Raw genomic sequence first — 14,823 nt, forward strand, 5'->3', positions numbered from 1 at the left:
AATGAAGGTGGTATATTAGCACAAACGCTGGTTAAAGGCAGTGGCGTACATTCAGTCAGTCGAGTGATTTGTCATAGAGGCTAATCTGGAAGCGCTGCTACAGGCGTCCCTGCTCACCTTTGTCCGTGTGAGTAAACAGGAGTGCCCGTCTCCATCATCAAGGCTTTCTTTGTTAATGTGCTAAACAAATAAAGTTTTTACACTGCACTGTCACTCCTCTACATCACACATGTTGGCCAAGGCTAATACGTAAACTTTGGCTACAGTGAAGCTTGTTTCTTTGCTAATGCTAGTCCTGTTTGCACACAAAGCACAGATAATAACTGATCTCAGAGCTGTGAAAGTAGAGCCAGTGCCAGCTTGTCATGCACTGCACAGTAGTCTCCCATCAGCCCCTGTCAGAGACCAGAGGATTACAAACCAAAGTCAGCTTGAGAAGCTTCACAGACGCAGCTTTACTTCTAAGCACTGCTTGCAGCCACAAGATGGCAGTAAAGTAAAAGATGGATGCAAATTGGTGTGTAGCTTTGAGGTGAAAGGAAAGAGACTTTCACTGTTGTATGTTTAAAATGAGAGCTGAGTAGCTTTAGTTTGAGAGGGCCATCTGCTGCTCAGGAGGTTGGCAGTTCAATCCTTGGCTGCATCAGTTGGCCTGCCAAAGTATCCTTGGGCAAGTGTAGAGGTGGGAAGTGATGAAGTACAAATACTTTGTTACTGTACAGTCAAATTTTCAGGTATCTGTACTTTTCTTAAGTGTACAGATACATTTACTCCCCACATTTTAACACAAATATCTATCATTTCTACTCCAAACATGCTCGTTACCTTTGCTTTGACACATTCGAGAGGAGTCATTATTCCAAGTCACATCAATCTAAGCCTAAAAGGTAACATGTGAAAGGCAGTCCTAAAAGTGCATCAATCACCAGGTGTTATTGCATACAAAGTGATGAAAGAGGCAAAAACATGTCATTTATGCAGCACCACCAGTGCCTTTTTGGCACAACACCAGTACGAATGTAGATGTCCATAAGCTGTCACAGCACTGCAGCTTGCCCCACAGAGGAGGAGCATAAAGGGAGTAAGGGAGTCACAGTTTATATTACCATTTACTAATATAGTCTCATCACATTAATAAAACACATATTTGTCATTGTGTTGCTATGTTGCCTGATGTGCTAATCTGATGCTGATCATTACACTAATGGAGACAGGAGGAATGTTTACAGAGAGGACCACATATTTAAGGGCAGGGTGGAGTCACCTGGTTCCCAACAGACTATTTGAATAATGCGAAGCAGCAAAGGGTGGAGCAGAGTTTTGAAGTGCTTCAGTGTGTCTGTGACAATAGGAATAGATGTGTAAGTGAGCATGTTTGCTTAAACCTGAAAAGTGGCACACCCATGTCCCTGATGAGCTGTAGCTGCACACGCCCATCACTGTGTGTGTGTGTGTGTGTGTGTGTGTGTGTGTGTGTGTGTGTGTGTGTGTGTGTGTGTGTCAGAGACAGCAGACAGCAGAAAGTGTCACAAAGTTTCTCTGTCTGTGTCCCATTCTGGAATTCAGATGGGTGTGGTTTCATCTCTCTGAGTATCGGGACAGGGTGAGGTCCCACTTTTTGCACTTTTATTTCATTTTTGATGCATTTGTAACCCCTGATATGATTTAATAAAAAGTTTACTTAACTGGTGTGTGTATATATATATATATATATATATATATATATATATATATATATATATATATATATATATATATATATATATATATATATATATAGGGAGTACAGAGTTGGGAGTTTGCCTCGGAAGGTTGCTGGTTCGAGCCCCAGTTTGGACAGTCTTGGTCGTTGTGTCCTTGTCCTTGTGTCGTTGGGTCCTTGTCCTTGTCCACTTCACCCATTCTTATTCTTATAACAGTTGATGGGTACATGCTACTTCGGTAGTGCTGTCACGGTCTGTGGATGCAGACTGTGTGGAGGTGAGATGGAATCTAATAAGGCTGGTAGAAAAAAATACAAAACAAAGTGCAAAGGCAAAACTAAACAAAACTCTAAAGTGGATAAACTAAAATTAAACACAGAAACACCCTGAATGTGAATCCTGGACCTGAGACACGGACTCCTGGAACATTAGTCATGGGAAACACACAACCTGACATTGAGAGACAGAGGACTTAAATAGACAGAAGGGAAACGAGGGAAGTGAAAACACATGGGGAACACAGCTGACACCGTGTTGGTCAAGTTACTTGAAAAAAAAAAACAGTAACTAATTACCGATTACTCCCCCAAAAAAGTAATCCCATTACTTTACTGATTACTTATTTTCAAAAGTAATTAATTACTTAGTTACTTCGTTACTTTTTAAAAACATGATTTACAACCTGAGTAGGTGATAAAGCGATAGATCTTTCAGCCCAATTCTACTTTTTCTACATAATCCATCATACAAAATGTAATCAAATGGAAAAGTCTCTTTTTAAAACTTTTATAGTTTTATTAGTTTTAATCTTTTAACTTTATGCATCAAGCAAAAATTTAATTATATGCAACATTCTCTGACTGGAAGAAGTTTGTTTAACATTTAAACCTATTTTCTGCACATTCCAGCACATAAAATAAAATATTTTTTGTGTTTACACTCAGTCTTTCAAATAGATGCAAGTAAAACACAGCAGAAAATAAATAAAGTCAAAGACTCAGCGGTCCTGTTGCTCTATTTTCACCTGTAAAGCAGGAGTGGGGTAGGCGGAGGGTTACCCTGGTGCAGGTGTGCCGCGGTCAGTGGAAGAATCCGCGAGTTTCTCTGTGAGTTTCCCATCACGTCGTAGCTACTCGGTGCTTGTTGGAAGTTTAGGGGTTTTTTCGCTGTAAAAAGAAGTTTTCTTCCCACGCACAGCGGACACTAATGTTTTTGTCACTTTTTATGGAATCAAACTCAAAGTAAGGTCAGTACTTCCACGCTTTAAACGCTGCACGCTCATACTCTCTCCTGCACTCGATATGTGATCCATTGTTGATCTGCACACAGCTGTTGTCACTAACGGCGCACTCGCTTACGTCACTGTCATGAGACATTCTCGCAAAAAAAATCACGGTTTTAGTAACGCAGTAACGCAGCGTTCCTACGGGAAAGTAACGGTAATCTAATTACCGTTTTTGTAATGGTAATCCTTTACTTTACTCGTTACCTGAAAAAAGTAATCAGATTACAGTAACGCGTTACTGCCCTTCTCTGGCTGACACAAATCAACACAACACCACAGGGAAGCAAAACTAAACACACTGAACATGGAACACGAGACTGTCAAAATAAAACAGGAAACGCAGTGAGACGTAGACTGTGACAACATGAGGTTGACAGAGGGGTCGAGGGGACACGGGAGACAAAGACACGACTAAGACACACAAAGAACGAGGGAGACTTAAGCACGACAGACACGACCGACTCACACACTGAAGACATGGCATAGACAACAACAAGCTAAACCGACAAGAACTAAACAGGGAAACCAAACTTAAACACAGAGCTAACTGAATCCTAAGATATATAATTATATAAATTAGAACATAATACAAAAAAGGCACAAAACTCTAAATATTGGCTCAAAATGACCCAGAACCATGACAAGTGCACCCTTCAGTATAGAAAACACAATGACCATAAAAGGTCCTTCTCCTAGATCTGTGACAACAGGGCTCAGATTAAAAAGCTCCCAAAGCAGGTGTTACATGAAGGCAAACACGGTGATTGTTTTCAAATGTTCTGCTTTATCATTATTATGTGAAACCAAACCTTGACAGTGGTGGAAATATTGACATGAGTACAGAGAAAACATTTGCCTTTTACTGTAATGTGCTGACTACTACCAATTTACCAACATTACCAGAATTTATCACCATTTCTCTACTGTGCTGTGTTCTCGATCCGTCTGTGTTTTCCACACCTGAGTTGTGACGTACTTCTGAAGTAACACCCACACCCTCAGTTTACAGGTTCCTGACTGAAAAAGCCTCCTGGTTATCTGTGCAGGGTGGAAGCTGAAGTAGCCAGGTGCCTGGACCCTAGACCCCAGGGTGCTCCCAGAAGACACAGGTTCACCGCCATCCGCTGGTTTATTCAGTGGAATTGTTTTAGGAATGAATTCATTCATTTGCACTACTACGAGTGGTGAGTCCAACTTTATTACCCATGTCGTTGTCCACGGGAAGACAGCAGGACTCATGAGACGCAGGGTTGGGCCCCAAGGACAACTTCACCTGTGCTGCTGGCTCCGTCATGATCGCCATCTACCTCTGAGCAGCAAAGCACTGATGTCATAATGAAAAAAGCAAATAAACAATAAAATATACAACAAATAATTTATAAAGCAGCCTTTAAAAACTATCAAAATGATAAAACCACAGTCTACACTTCTTAAAAAGAACACCTCACCACTGCATGGCACCACACCTGGCTTCACCCACGCATTTGAAACTCTGTTGGTGTCATACCTGTCATTCCAGCAGAGCACCACCCTTCCTGAATGTGACAGCCATACACACCTGAAAGTGTCACACCTCTCTGGGGAATGTGGACTGTGGGCCTGACAAAGGCATGGATGTTTTTCCTCCTCATACCTGCAGTGCAGTGTGACTGCAATATAAACTGTTTTATCATTCAGCGGGTCAGGTTTCTGCTTTCTTCTCAAATCTCACTTGACTTAACCATGCATGCTTTGTCATCTTGGTTTGTCATGCTCATTTAATAAGGCCTGGCCCTCCTCTGTCTGTTACAGCAGTGTTGAAGAGCATTCAGTTCTATGTAGCAGCATAGTTGGGCTCATGACTTAAACTGGTCACAGAAATGCAGGTGTATTTATTCCTGTACATGGACACATCCTCTTTTTCCTCGCTATAGTCAGCAGAACTGAACCAAATGTCTTTATATATGCAAGACGTATGTATTAGAATCCTGTGAGTCAGGTTGTGCTGTGTGAGGCAGCAGGGTAGGACCCGCAATACAAACAGATGCAGGGCTGAACTCACTGCAGCTTTGTTGCTAAACTTCCAGAATAATATAGAACTAAAGCTGCAGACAATATATGCACACAGGAAATCAGGGCAGAGAGGAAACACCAGGGGAACACGGCTGGACATAATCTAACTGATGAGACAGCAGAAGCAAAACAGCATGATGCACAGAGGACAAATGGCTATCAGAATAAAACAGGAAGTACGAGAAACACACACTGAGACTCAGACACACGACTTTACGTGGGAAGACAATAGCACATTTGGCAGACCGAGCCAAGAGACCGAGAGCAGTAAGAGAAAGTGAGGGACAGGAAGAGAACGACAGAGGCAGACACGAAAAGGAAGCAAAACAAACATGAGACAGAGAGGGAATAAACAGAGCAAACAAATGAACCATTAACAGGACACTAGACACAGGAGGACAGCGAGCACTGAGGGAAGATATGTGTCTGTGTATAACAGAAAAAGACTACGACAAACCATCCAAACACCAACCAGCTGTAGAATTCATAATAAAAAAACTGCACTACAGCGGTCCCTCGCCACAGTTATGTTCTCAAAGTAACCTGCGATAGCTGAAACCTGCACAGTAGACAACGTTTTGTTTTTGTTTTTACAACTATTATAGATGTTTTAGGCTGTAAAACCCCTCACTACACACTTTATACACTTTTCTCAGACAGGCGTGAACATTTTCACACTTTTCTCTCTTGTTTAAACTCTTAAAGTTCAAACCGTTGTAGAAAAATAAGTCCAGTATTATAGAATGAAAGCAAAGGCATGAGCTGTTGCCTTTGACGGTGCAAAACTTTTGGTCAACATTGTTGTTTGTTGGGGAGGAAACATACAAACATACGGTGCAGCACTTCAGAGTCACACTGCTGGAGATCGAAGCTTGAATGAAGACTGGCGACGGAAACGGAGACCCTCAGGCGACTGGTATATTTACTTTGTGCTTTCAGTGTTTATATACCATTTGCATTACTTTTAATGAGACTTTTGATGAGACTCCATATATTAAAAAGCTTCAGTTTTTACTTCTGCTCTCTCAATAAATGGTAAAGAGTCCCAAACTAGCTTCTCGTCCTCAGCAGACTTGGACGAGAGCTGCTCTCTCGCAGCCGGCCTGAGATGAGGAACCGTACAAACATCTGTCACCTGGCTGAGGTGGCGACAGAAAAGCAGGATGGATGGAGGACACTGTGTGGACTGCTCTGTAGAATATGAGAGAAGCAGCTGTTTTATTCTCTCCTTCCTCACAAAGGTCAAAGGTCAGATAATCAGGTGATTCAGTAGTCAGAAACCTGATGTAGCTGAAAACCTGCTGGCATGGGGGTGTGGTCTCTTTCCTCACCTAGCCTTTAATAATAATAATAATGGATTGGATTTATATAGCGCTTTTCAAGGAACCCAAAGCGCTTTACAATGCCACTATTCATTCACTCTCACATTCACACACTGGTGGAGGCAGCTACAGTTGTAGCTACAGCTGCCCTGGGGCAGACTGACAGAAGCGAGGCTGCCATATCGCGCCATCGGCCCCTCTGGCCAACACCGGTAGGCAAGTAGGGTAAAGTGTCTTGCCCAAGGACACAACGACCAGGACAGAGAGCCCAGGGATCGAACCAGCGACCTTCCGGTTACAGATGTGATTCCCAACCCCCTGAGCCACGGGGGCAACCGTGGCTCAGGGGGCGACCCCCGTTTAGCAGCTAAGCAAATACATGCGGCTAAGCTGACCCTGAAGCTTAGTGTTTCCCCGGTGCTCAGTCACACGTCTCTCCTGACTCATGCCTGTGCATATGATCAGAATGCCGTTGTCCCAGTCCAGCAGCTTAGACAGACATTCCAGTCGTGGGATACTACAGCATTACGCCCTGCTGGGATCCTGCAACTCTTTGGATACTTTAGCAAAAGCTACGGGTCATTTTCAAGGACGTACGGTGAACATAATCAAACCACGACAGAAATAAAGGACGAGACCTCTGAAATAAGATGTGTAATGCTGTACAGATGCTCGTTAACAAAACACACCTGATAACAACACAATGCATCACGTGTCAATGCTTTTACAAGCAAACTATGAAAATTGCAACTTCAGAACTGTTACTCTATCATTTATCTTTCAAACATCTCTGAAGAGAACATTTACATTTTTACTTCACTTCCCAAGGCTGGGGAGACCTGCTGCTGTGTGCCATGACATCAGCACGAGACCAGAATAACTAACTGAGAAACATGGAGCCCGGGAGAAAGATCAGGGAGACAGAAACAACCATACATGATGGACCACGCAGACTGGCATGAACAAGACCTCACAACCAGGAATGATGAAACCAGGAAGAACAAGCAAACTAAACAATACTAAGAAACGTAGAAACATTCGGATGAATCGTTGATTGACTCTTGGAGTCATCTTGTTAGTCCGGACTTCGCTGAAGAGGTCCACCACTGTCCCAACTTTTCTTCTTGTGTGGATAACGGCTCTCCTGTGGTTTCCTGGATTCTTAAAGCTTTACAAAGGGCTTTGTAATTCTTTCTACCCTTACAGATGTCAGTCACTTTATTCTAGACTTTTCTTCAGATAGTGGCATGATGTGCTGCTTTTAGAAATCTTTTAGCCTTTTAGGTCTGTTTAGGTGATTTCATGATTCATCTGGCAGGAATCTGGCCTGGGTGTGACTGAATTTAGCTTTCCAAAAAAATGTGGTTAATCTCACACAATTCATGATTTAACAAATGGGGGAATTCTTTGTTCCACACAGGACAGGAGGTTTGTGTGGGACAAGCTTCTGTCCCTTAATGAATGACATCATTAATTTGGGTTGTCTTTGTGCAACGATGATCCCAAACATGTAAGTTTGACAGATATGCAAAAAGCCATGCTGAAGGTCACATTCTGATAAAGAAAAAAGATCAAATGAACTGGACAGACTGGCCTAACAGCTGAAGGCTCTGCCTTGTCTAGGAACCACAAATAAACCAGCAGTCTGAGAGAGAAGGGCTCTGTTTTAGATAATATGGTACTATGAGGTCTTTGAGATATGACAGGAGCAGGACTGTGGTCTTGGACATACTAATTCTCATTCCTGCTGCTTCACACTCAGCCCTGAACTGGAGGATGGTGGTGAAAATGGAAACTTTCCATCTAGGAAATCTGTCATAAGTCATGAAAAGTGACACTGTAAGGGTTTTTTTTTTTTTACAAAGAAACTTTAACAAAACACACTGAACATTTCAAGAACAATAAAATCAAACTGAAATGAAAGTGAAAAAAGAAACAAAAAGAAACCAAATAAACTCAGCAAAAATTAATGAAAATTTTAATTACTGAAGGGAAGACTGAAGATACTGTGAGTTCAACTCATACTCCCAAAGTTATGAATATGGCTCTTATTTTACATTAATCAGTGCAACTCTTAATCTGTGTCTCGGAGTCAACAGGCATATGTCCTTCAATGTGCGTAAGGCAAATATGTTTGTGCGATGTCTCTAATAAGGAATATCCTCTCACAGCGAGCTCAGAAAACTAGTTCATTTACTTCGAGGCTGCACTGCTGTCATTTGTTACTCTCAAGATGTCCTAAACACTCCTCTTATCCACTGCATGTCCTTGTCCTGTTGTCCTCCCTTCATGCCCAACTGCAGCAGATGGCCCCGCCCCTCCCTGAGCCTGGTTCTGCCGGAGGTTTCTTCCAGTTAAAAGGGAGTTTTTCCTTCCCACTGTCACCAAAGTGCTTGCTCTTGTTGGTGCTTTCTCTATATTGTAGGGTTTACCTTACAATGAGGCACCTTGAGGTGGATATTGGTGTGATTTAGCTTTACATAAATAAAACTGAATTGAATCTTTGAGAATTTGAGCCTCCTTCAGTCAAAGCATCCTTTAAACTGAGGCTCATTTTATGGAAGAACAAGAACTCACATGATGGCAAATCTGGCAAAGTCACAGTATAACAAAGTCACAGTATAACTCATTTTCAGTCTCACACTGGGGGTTAAATTCACACACAGGAAAAAGGTCAAAATACATTTGCTTCTAGTCAAATTGCTGACCCGACTCGCCATCTTCTACTTGGAACCCTCTACGACTGAAACCTGAAAACTGCTGGTCTTTATCTGAAGACTCTGAGAGAAGCTATGCAAGTGTGGTGGGGACCCAGGGCGCTGGTGGGAAATGGACTACTGGCCATCAATTCCATCATCTCACGCCCAAGACGCCGATCGACATTGCAGCGTGGAATGTCAGAACTGGTCACCATGTTGGGCAGAAGGAGATCATCGCCCGTGAACTTTCAAAACTCAACGTCTCAATAACGGCCCTATCGGAACTTCGGCTGACTGGAACTGGCACTGTCTCCTTCGAAGTGCCAGCCATGGACGAAAAGATGACGTTGTATTACTCGGGCGGCGACAAAAGAGAAACCGGAGTCGGCTTCATGGTACACCATCGGTTCTCTGCGAGCGTCGTGGCCTTCCAACCCATATCTGACCGTATCGCCGTCCTAACTGTCAACGGTACAATCAAGCTACACATCATTGCGGTCTATGCACCGACCGAAATGAACTCCGACGCATCTAAAGATGATTTCTATGATCGCCTGCAAGACGTCCTGGACTCCCTACCTCAAACCGGCATGATCATGATCGCCGGCGACATGAACGCCCACGTCGGAGAAGACCGCACTGGCTGGAAATCGACGATGGGAAAGTTCGGCCATGCAAAAATGAACAACAAAGGGCTACGATTGCTGTCATTCGCCGCCGCCAACAGACTGGTCCTCGGGAGCACGCTATTCCAACACTCGCTCAAGTACCGTCTGACATGGCGCAACCCAAGAGGAAACGACTCGGCGCTACTCGACTATGTGCTCATCAACACCCGGTTCCGATCATCCTTGCAAGATGTCCGGGCGATGCGCGGACCCGACTGCGGCTCTGATCACTATCTTGTCCGTGCCAGAGTGCGCCTGAAGCTCCAACGAGCGAAGAAGCCGACACCCAAACTGCCCAGGCTGGGCTGGCATCACCTCAACAACAATGACCGCTGTCAAGAATTCCAGATCGCATTATCGAACCGCTTCGCCCTCCTCCCCCTGAGCGACGATGCCAACAAAGAAGAGCAAACAATATCGGAAGCCATCTTGGACTGCGCCAAGCCGCTGTGCCCACCCGCCCGGCGTCGCACACAACCGTGGATCTCGGACAAGTGTCTCGACCTGGTCGTTGAATGCAAGAAGGCCAAGCTAACTAACTTTGAAAAGTATCATCGGCTAAACTGTGAGGTGCGGCTGAAGATGAAAGCAGACCGTGAGGCGTACTGGAACAAAGTCACCGAGGAACTTGAAAATACGGCTGAACGACAAGACTACAGGGTGTTGTACCAGACAATACGTAGTCTCAGTGGCAAGTGCAAGACGATGAATGATAACATCAGGAAGGTGGATGGCTCGTTTGTAAAGTCAACTGCAACGGTGGAAAGAATACTTCAATGAACTCTACAATCAAGATCCGCCCCAAGGTCCGGCTGCAGCGCCGCCCATCATCGACCCTCCTAAGGTGCCGATGTCTGATGCAGAACCAATGGTAGAAGAAGTCAAACTCGCAATCCATTCGCTAAAGAACAACAAGGCCGCTGGCCTTGATCATGTGGCGGCAGAAGCCCTCAAAGCTGGAGTAGAAGTCCTCGTCATACATCTACACTCGTTATTCAAACTGATCTGGACATCAAATATGATACCAGCAAATTGGAAGAAGGCGGCTGTCATTCCTATCCTAAAGAAAGGCGACAACCGAGAATGTAAAAACTACCGGGCATCAGCTTACTGTCCATCGTCGGCAAGGTCCTTATGAAAATAATTCAATCACGCCTTCAAAAGCACTGTGAGATGACCAGCCGGGAAGAACATGCCGGGTTCCGACCCGGACAAGGCAGCAGCAACCAGATCTTCACCCTACGTCGACTCATGGAGGAACGGATCAGATGTGGACGCCGAACAGTCATCATCTTCATTGATTTCAAGTCTGCGTTTGATTGCATCGACCGGCCAGCCTTGTGGAGGGCTTTGGCAGCCGAACACATACCCGTGAAGATCATCGAGCTACTACAAACCGCCTACGATGGCTCGACCAGCCAGGTACGTATTCATGACGAAGTGTCCGAAGAATTCCCCATCATGACAGGGGTCCGGCAGGGCGATGTGGTGTCACCACTGTTGTTCAACATCGTCATCAATGCGATAATGCGCAAAGCATTCAAGGGCCGCCGCGGAGTCCAAGCCTCGACCGATCGATTTATCACCGATCTAATGTTCACTGACGATAGCGCCATTTTTGCCGAAGATGACACCGAGGCAACTCACATCCTCTATGACATCGCCCGGCACTCCAAACTGTACGGCCTCAAGGTTAACGCCGAGAAGACCAAAGTCCTGACCACCGACAGCTCACCAACGATCGTCCACCTCGACGTTGTGCAGATCAAACAAGTCCAACAATTTCAATATCTGGGGTCCTTCGTCGAGGAGAAGAAAGTGGCATCATCAGTAGAGATACACTCCAGAATTGGGCAGGCGGCAGCAGCATTCGCTTCCCTGCGCTGGTGCGTTTGGAAGAAGAACAACATCTCATTGGCGACAAAGATCCACCTTTACCGAACCCTGATCCTGCCCATTCTACTTTACGGCGCAGAAACGTGGACAATGCTCAAACACGACCTGAGCAAGCTCGAAGTTTTCCAAATGCATTGCCTTAGATGCATTCTCGGCGTTTCCCTTCGTGACCGTCATTCGAATGATACCATCCTCACCAGCTGCGGCAGCCAACCGACGATCGGCGACCTAATCCAGCACTGCCAACTCCGTTGGTTTGGCCACATTTGTCGAATGGACCCGAGCCGCTACCCCCATGGCCTACTCTGGTTGACCCGCCCCACCGATTGGAGGGTGCATCGAAATGCACCAAAGAAGACATGGATGAAACAAATCCAGGATGATTTGAAGGCCCTTCGACTTGACCTCGAGCAGGCAAGAACCATCGCCTTAGATCGAAAAGCTTGGAAGATAATCGTTGGTCAAGCAAGAGAACCTACGGCACCTACAGCAGCGTAGTGGTTGCGCGGCAGACCACCGCCGCTGGTCGCCCGCTAAGGACAAGAAGAAGAAACTCTTACTGGAGCATCTGAAATAATGCCAAGTGTGGTCGTTCACCCTTTTTCTTGGTTTACAATAAAACATGCTCAGAAGGCTGCTTGAAATGGACAAATTAATGAGATCCACCCAGCTGTCAGAGTGCTTCCAGGTTGCATTTTGCACTAGAGGTGTAGTTGCAGGAAGAGCTTGACATGTTGTTCATGTTTAAACGTCTCTGTCTCTAACTCTCACCCTGTCAGCAGAGGAATGCTGTGGTGACGGGGTGTCAGACGGGTTAGTTAGTAGTTAGTTAGTCAGGTGTGGAGGAAGTTGTCAGAGGGTGGGGAGCCAGTGAGTTGGTGAGGTCCCAGACAGGAAATGGGCTCACAGGAGTAACATAGAGCAGACAGTCTGGTCAAAACTGAGTCCTGGAGCTGTCCTTACGTACTGGCTGCTGCTGAGGATGGTGAGGTGCAGGTGGTCTGACTGAAATGTGAGAGGTCCAGGCTCCACCCAGGGGTGGGGCAATCCCTGCTGGACTAAAAATGTTCACACCTCAGTAACATCATTATGAAATTACAGCCATAGCCATGAATGAGGTCATACATTTTTGTTACACATGTAATCTACCTGGCATTGAGCGACTGAAAAGAAACTACAGTGCAAGAAAGACAATGGGTCACGCAGAAATAAATAATCTAGGGAAGGTTCAAATGATAACTTTGCATCTAACAAATGATATTACAAAACATGTAGCAGTACTGCCCCGTAGCATGAAGGCTCTGCCTTTGCACCTGATGCTCATGCTTGTCATTTATGGAGCGAGGGTGACGGGTCTCTCTGTGTTAGCCCTGTGAAAATACTGGATGGAAACTGATAAGTAATTCATGATTAATTTCATCTGTAACATGAGTGGAGGTGAAAAGAGGAAAAAAAGGCTGTAAAACATCAAGAGTCAAGAAAATATGATTGTAAACATACAAATGATTTCATCTTACTTGAAGTATTCTGGAACTGGAACTCCGAGTTTATGTAAAATAGAATAGAATAGAATAGAATAGAATAACCCTTTATTGTCACTATACCTGTACAAGGAAATTGTGGGCACTCCACACCAACTGTACAGGAATAAGCTATAAATAGTAAGACAGCAGGAATATATACAAAACACGGGGAATATGTACAAAACAAGAGAAAGGCCCACAATAGAAGAACAGGTTGAAAGGATTTGGTCTGAGGCAAGTCTATGTGTGAGTGGCCTGAATGATAGGGGTTACTGAGGCCATGGCTCAGACTCATGGGTGGGCAGCGGTGGGCTGTGGGGCCATCGTGTTTGTTAAGAATCTAAACGGCCCTGCTTGTGAGTGTGTGGTGTGGGGCCTGATTATGAGGTGGGGTCCATTATGAGTTCTTTTGTTTTAAGGATTGTGGGACTGATGCTGGAGAGAGAGAGGAGGTGTGTCGGGTCATGTTTACTGTCCAGTGGATTTCCCAACATGTCAGTGTGACACCTGTGGGTCATTTGCCACATCAAGAGAAATTTGGCAGTTTTCATGAAAGGGAAGAAGTGTTGAGGAAAATGACACACACCTACACACACACACACACACACCTACACACCTACACACACACACACACACCTACACACCTACACACACACACACACACACCTACACACACACACACACACACACACCTACACACACACACACACACCTACACACACACACACACCTACACACACACACACACACACACACACACACACACACACACACACACACACACACACTTGTTTAGGACCACATACTCATTTTTATTGATAACAGCTTTTATTTTCCAGCCCAGCAGAGGAACGACACGTCTTGATTCCAGAAGGATGGAAACACCGACTGTGTTTGAACACTGTGCAATCCTTACAAAGCTTTAAACAGGAAAAGACTAAAGTGACAGTGTTAACACAGGCCAGGACTACATTCAGCTGATCTTCACAAGGCAGACTGTCCATAATCCCAGGTAAAATAATACTTGCTATTTCAGGTGAGTTACTGCAGGTTCTAGATCACATGTGTAAGTGAAAGCAAACGTCTTTTGCTCTCTGGGTGCAAACTGTAATGTACTAAAAAGGTGCATGTTACTGATGAGCTGATAAAGCTTTCCATCTGAGAACACCTTTGGTTCCTGGCCAGTGAAACTTGAATCAATGTAAAGGCTAAGGCCATGCTAATGTTCCTGTTACCACACAAAAGTTACAAACTTACACTACAACAGATGAGAACACGTTATCAAACCTCTGAGCTTTTACAGCCAAACTATGAAGGGAACGATACTTTGTTTCAAATAATCCTGCACAAACCATTACAGCTACTTTACTGGCTCTTTTGAACATGTAATGCAAAGCAGAACTATGCTAAAGACTAAGACAACATTGTACTGGTTCTTAATGATCACTTTTCTACTCTGAGCACTCAAAGCACTTTACACAACATGCCTCAATCACACAAGAGCTGTCATCTATAGTGCTTCCTATCTCACATTCACACACACTCATAGCACGATGGATGCATCAGGGAGAAACGTGGGTTAGCACCTTGCCCACGGATATTTGGCACGCAGACTGGAGCAGACAGGGATCGACCCACCAACTTTCCAATTAGTAGGTGACCTGCTCTTACACCT

At 44.6% G+C, this 14,823-nt stretch overlaps 1 long non-coding RNA gene across 1 annotated transcript; it reads right to left on the reverse strand.

The window, feature by feature from the left end:
* Positions 1-3,752: 3,752 nt before the first annotated feature.
* On the reverse strand, positions 3,753-4,489 carry LOC146710571 (uncharacterized). Its single transcript, XR_014920263.1, has 2 exons — positions 4,437-4,489; positions 3,753-4,312 (listed from the first exon to the last, which is right to left on the reverse strand). It is a non-coding gene; the product is annotated as an uncharacterized LOC146710571 (long non-coding RNA).
* Positions 4,490-14,823: the final 10,334 nt, after the last annotated feature.

Source organism: Copadichromis virginalis, linkage group LG4, assembly GCF_057382275.1.
Source record: "Copadichromis virginalis isolate Kocher_CV1m ecotype Utaka linkage group LG4, C_Virginalis_male_GT1.1, whole genome shotgun sequence".
Taxonomy (NCBI): domain Eukaryota; kingdom Metazoa; phylum Chordata; class Actinopteri; order Cichliformes; family Cichlidae; genus Copadichromis; species Copadichromis virginalis.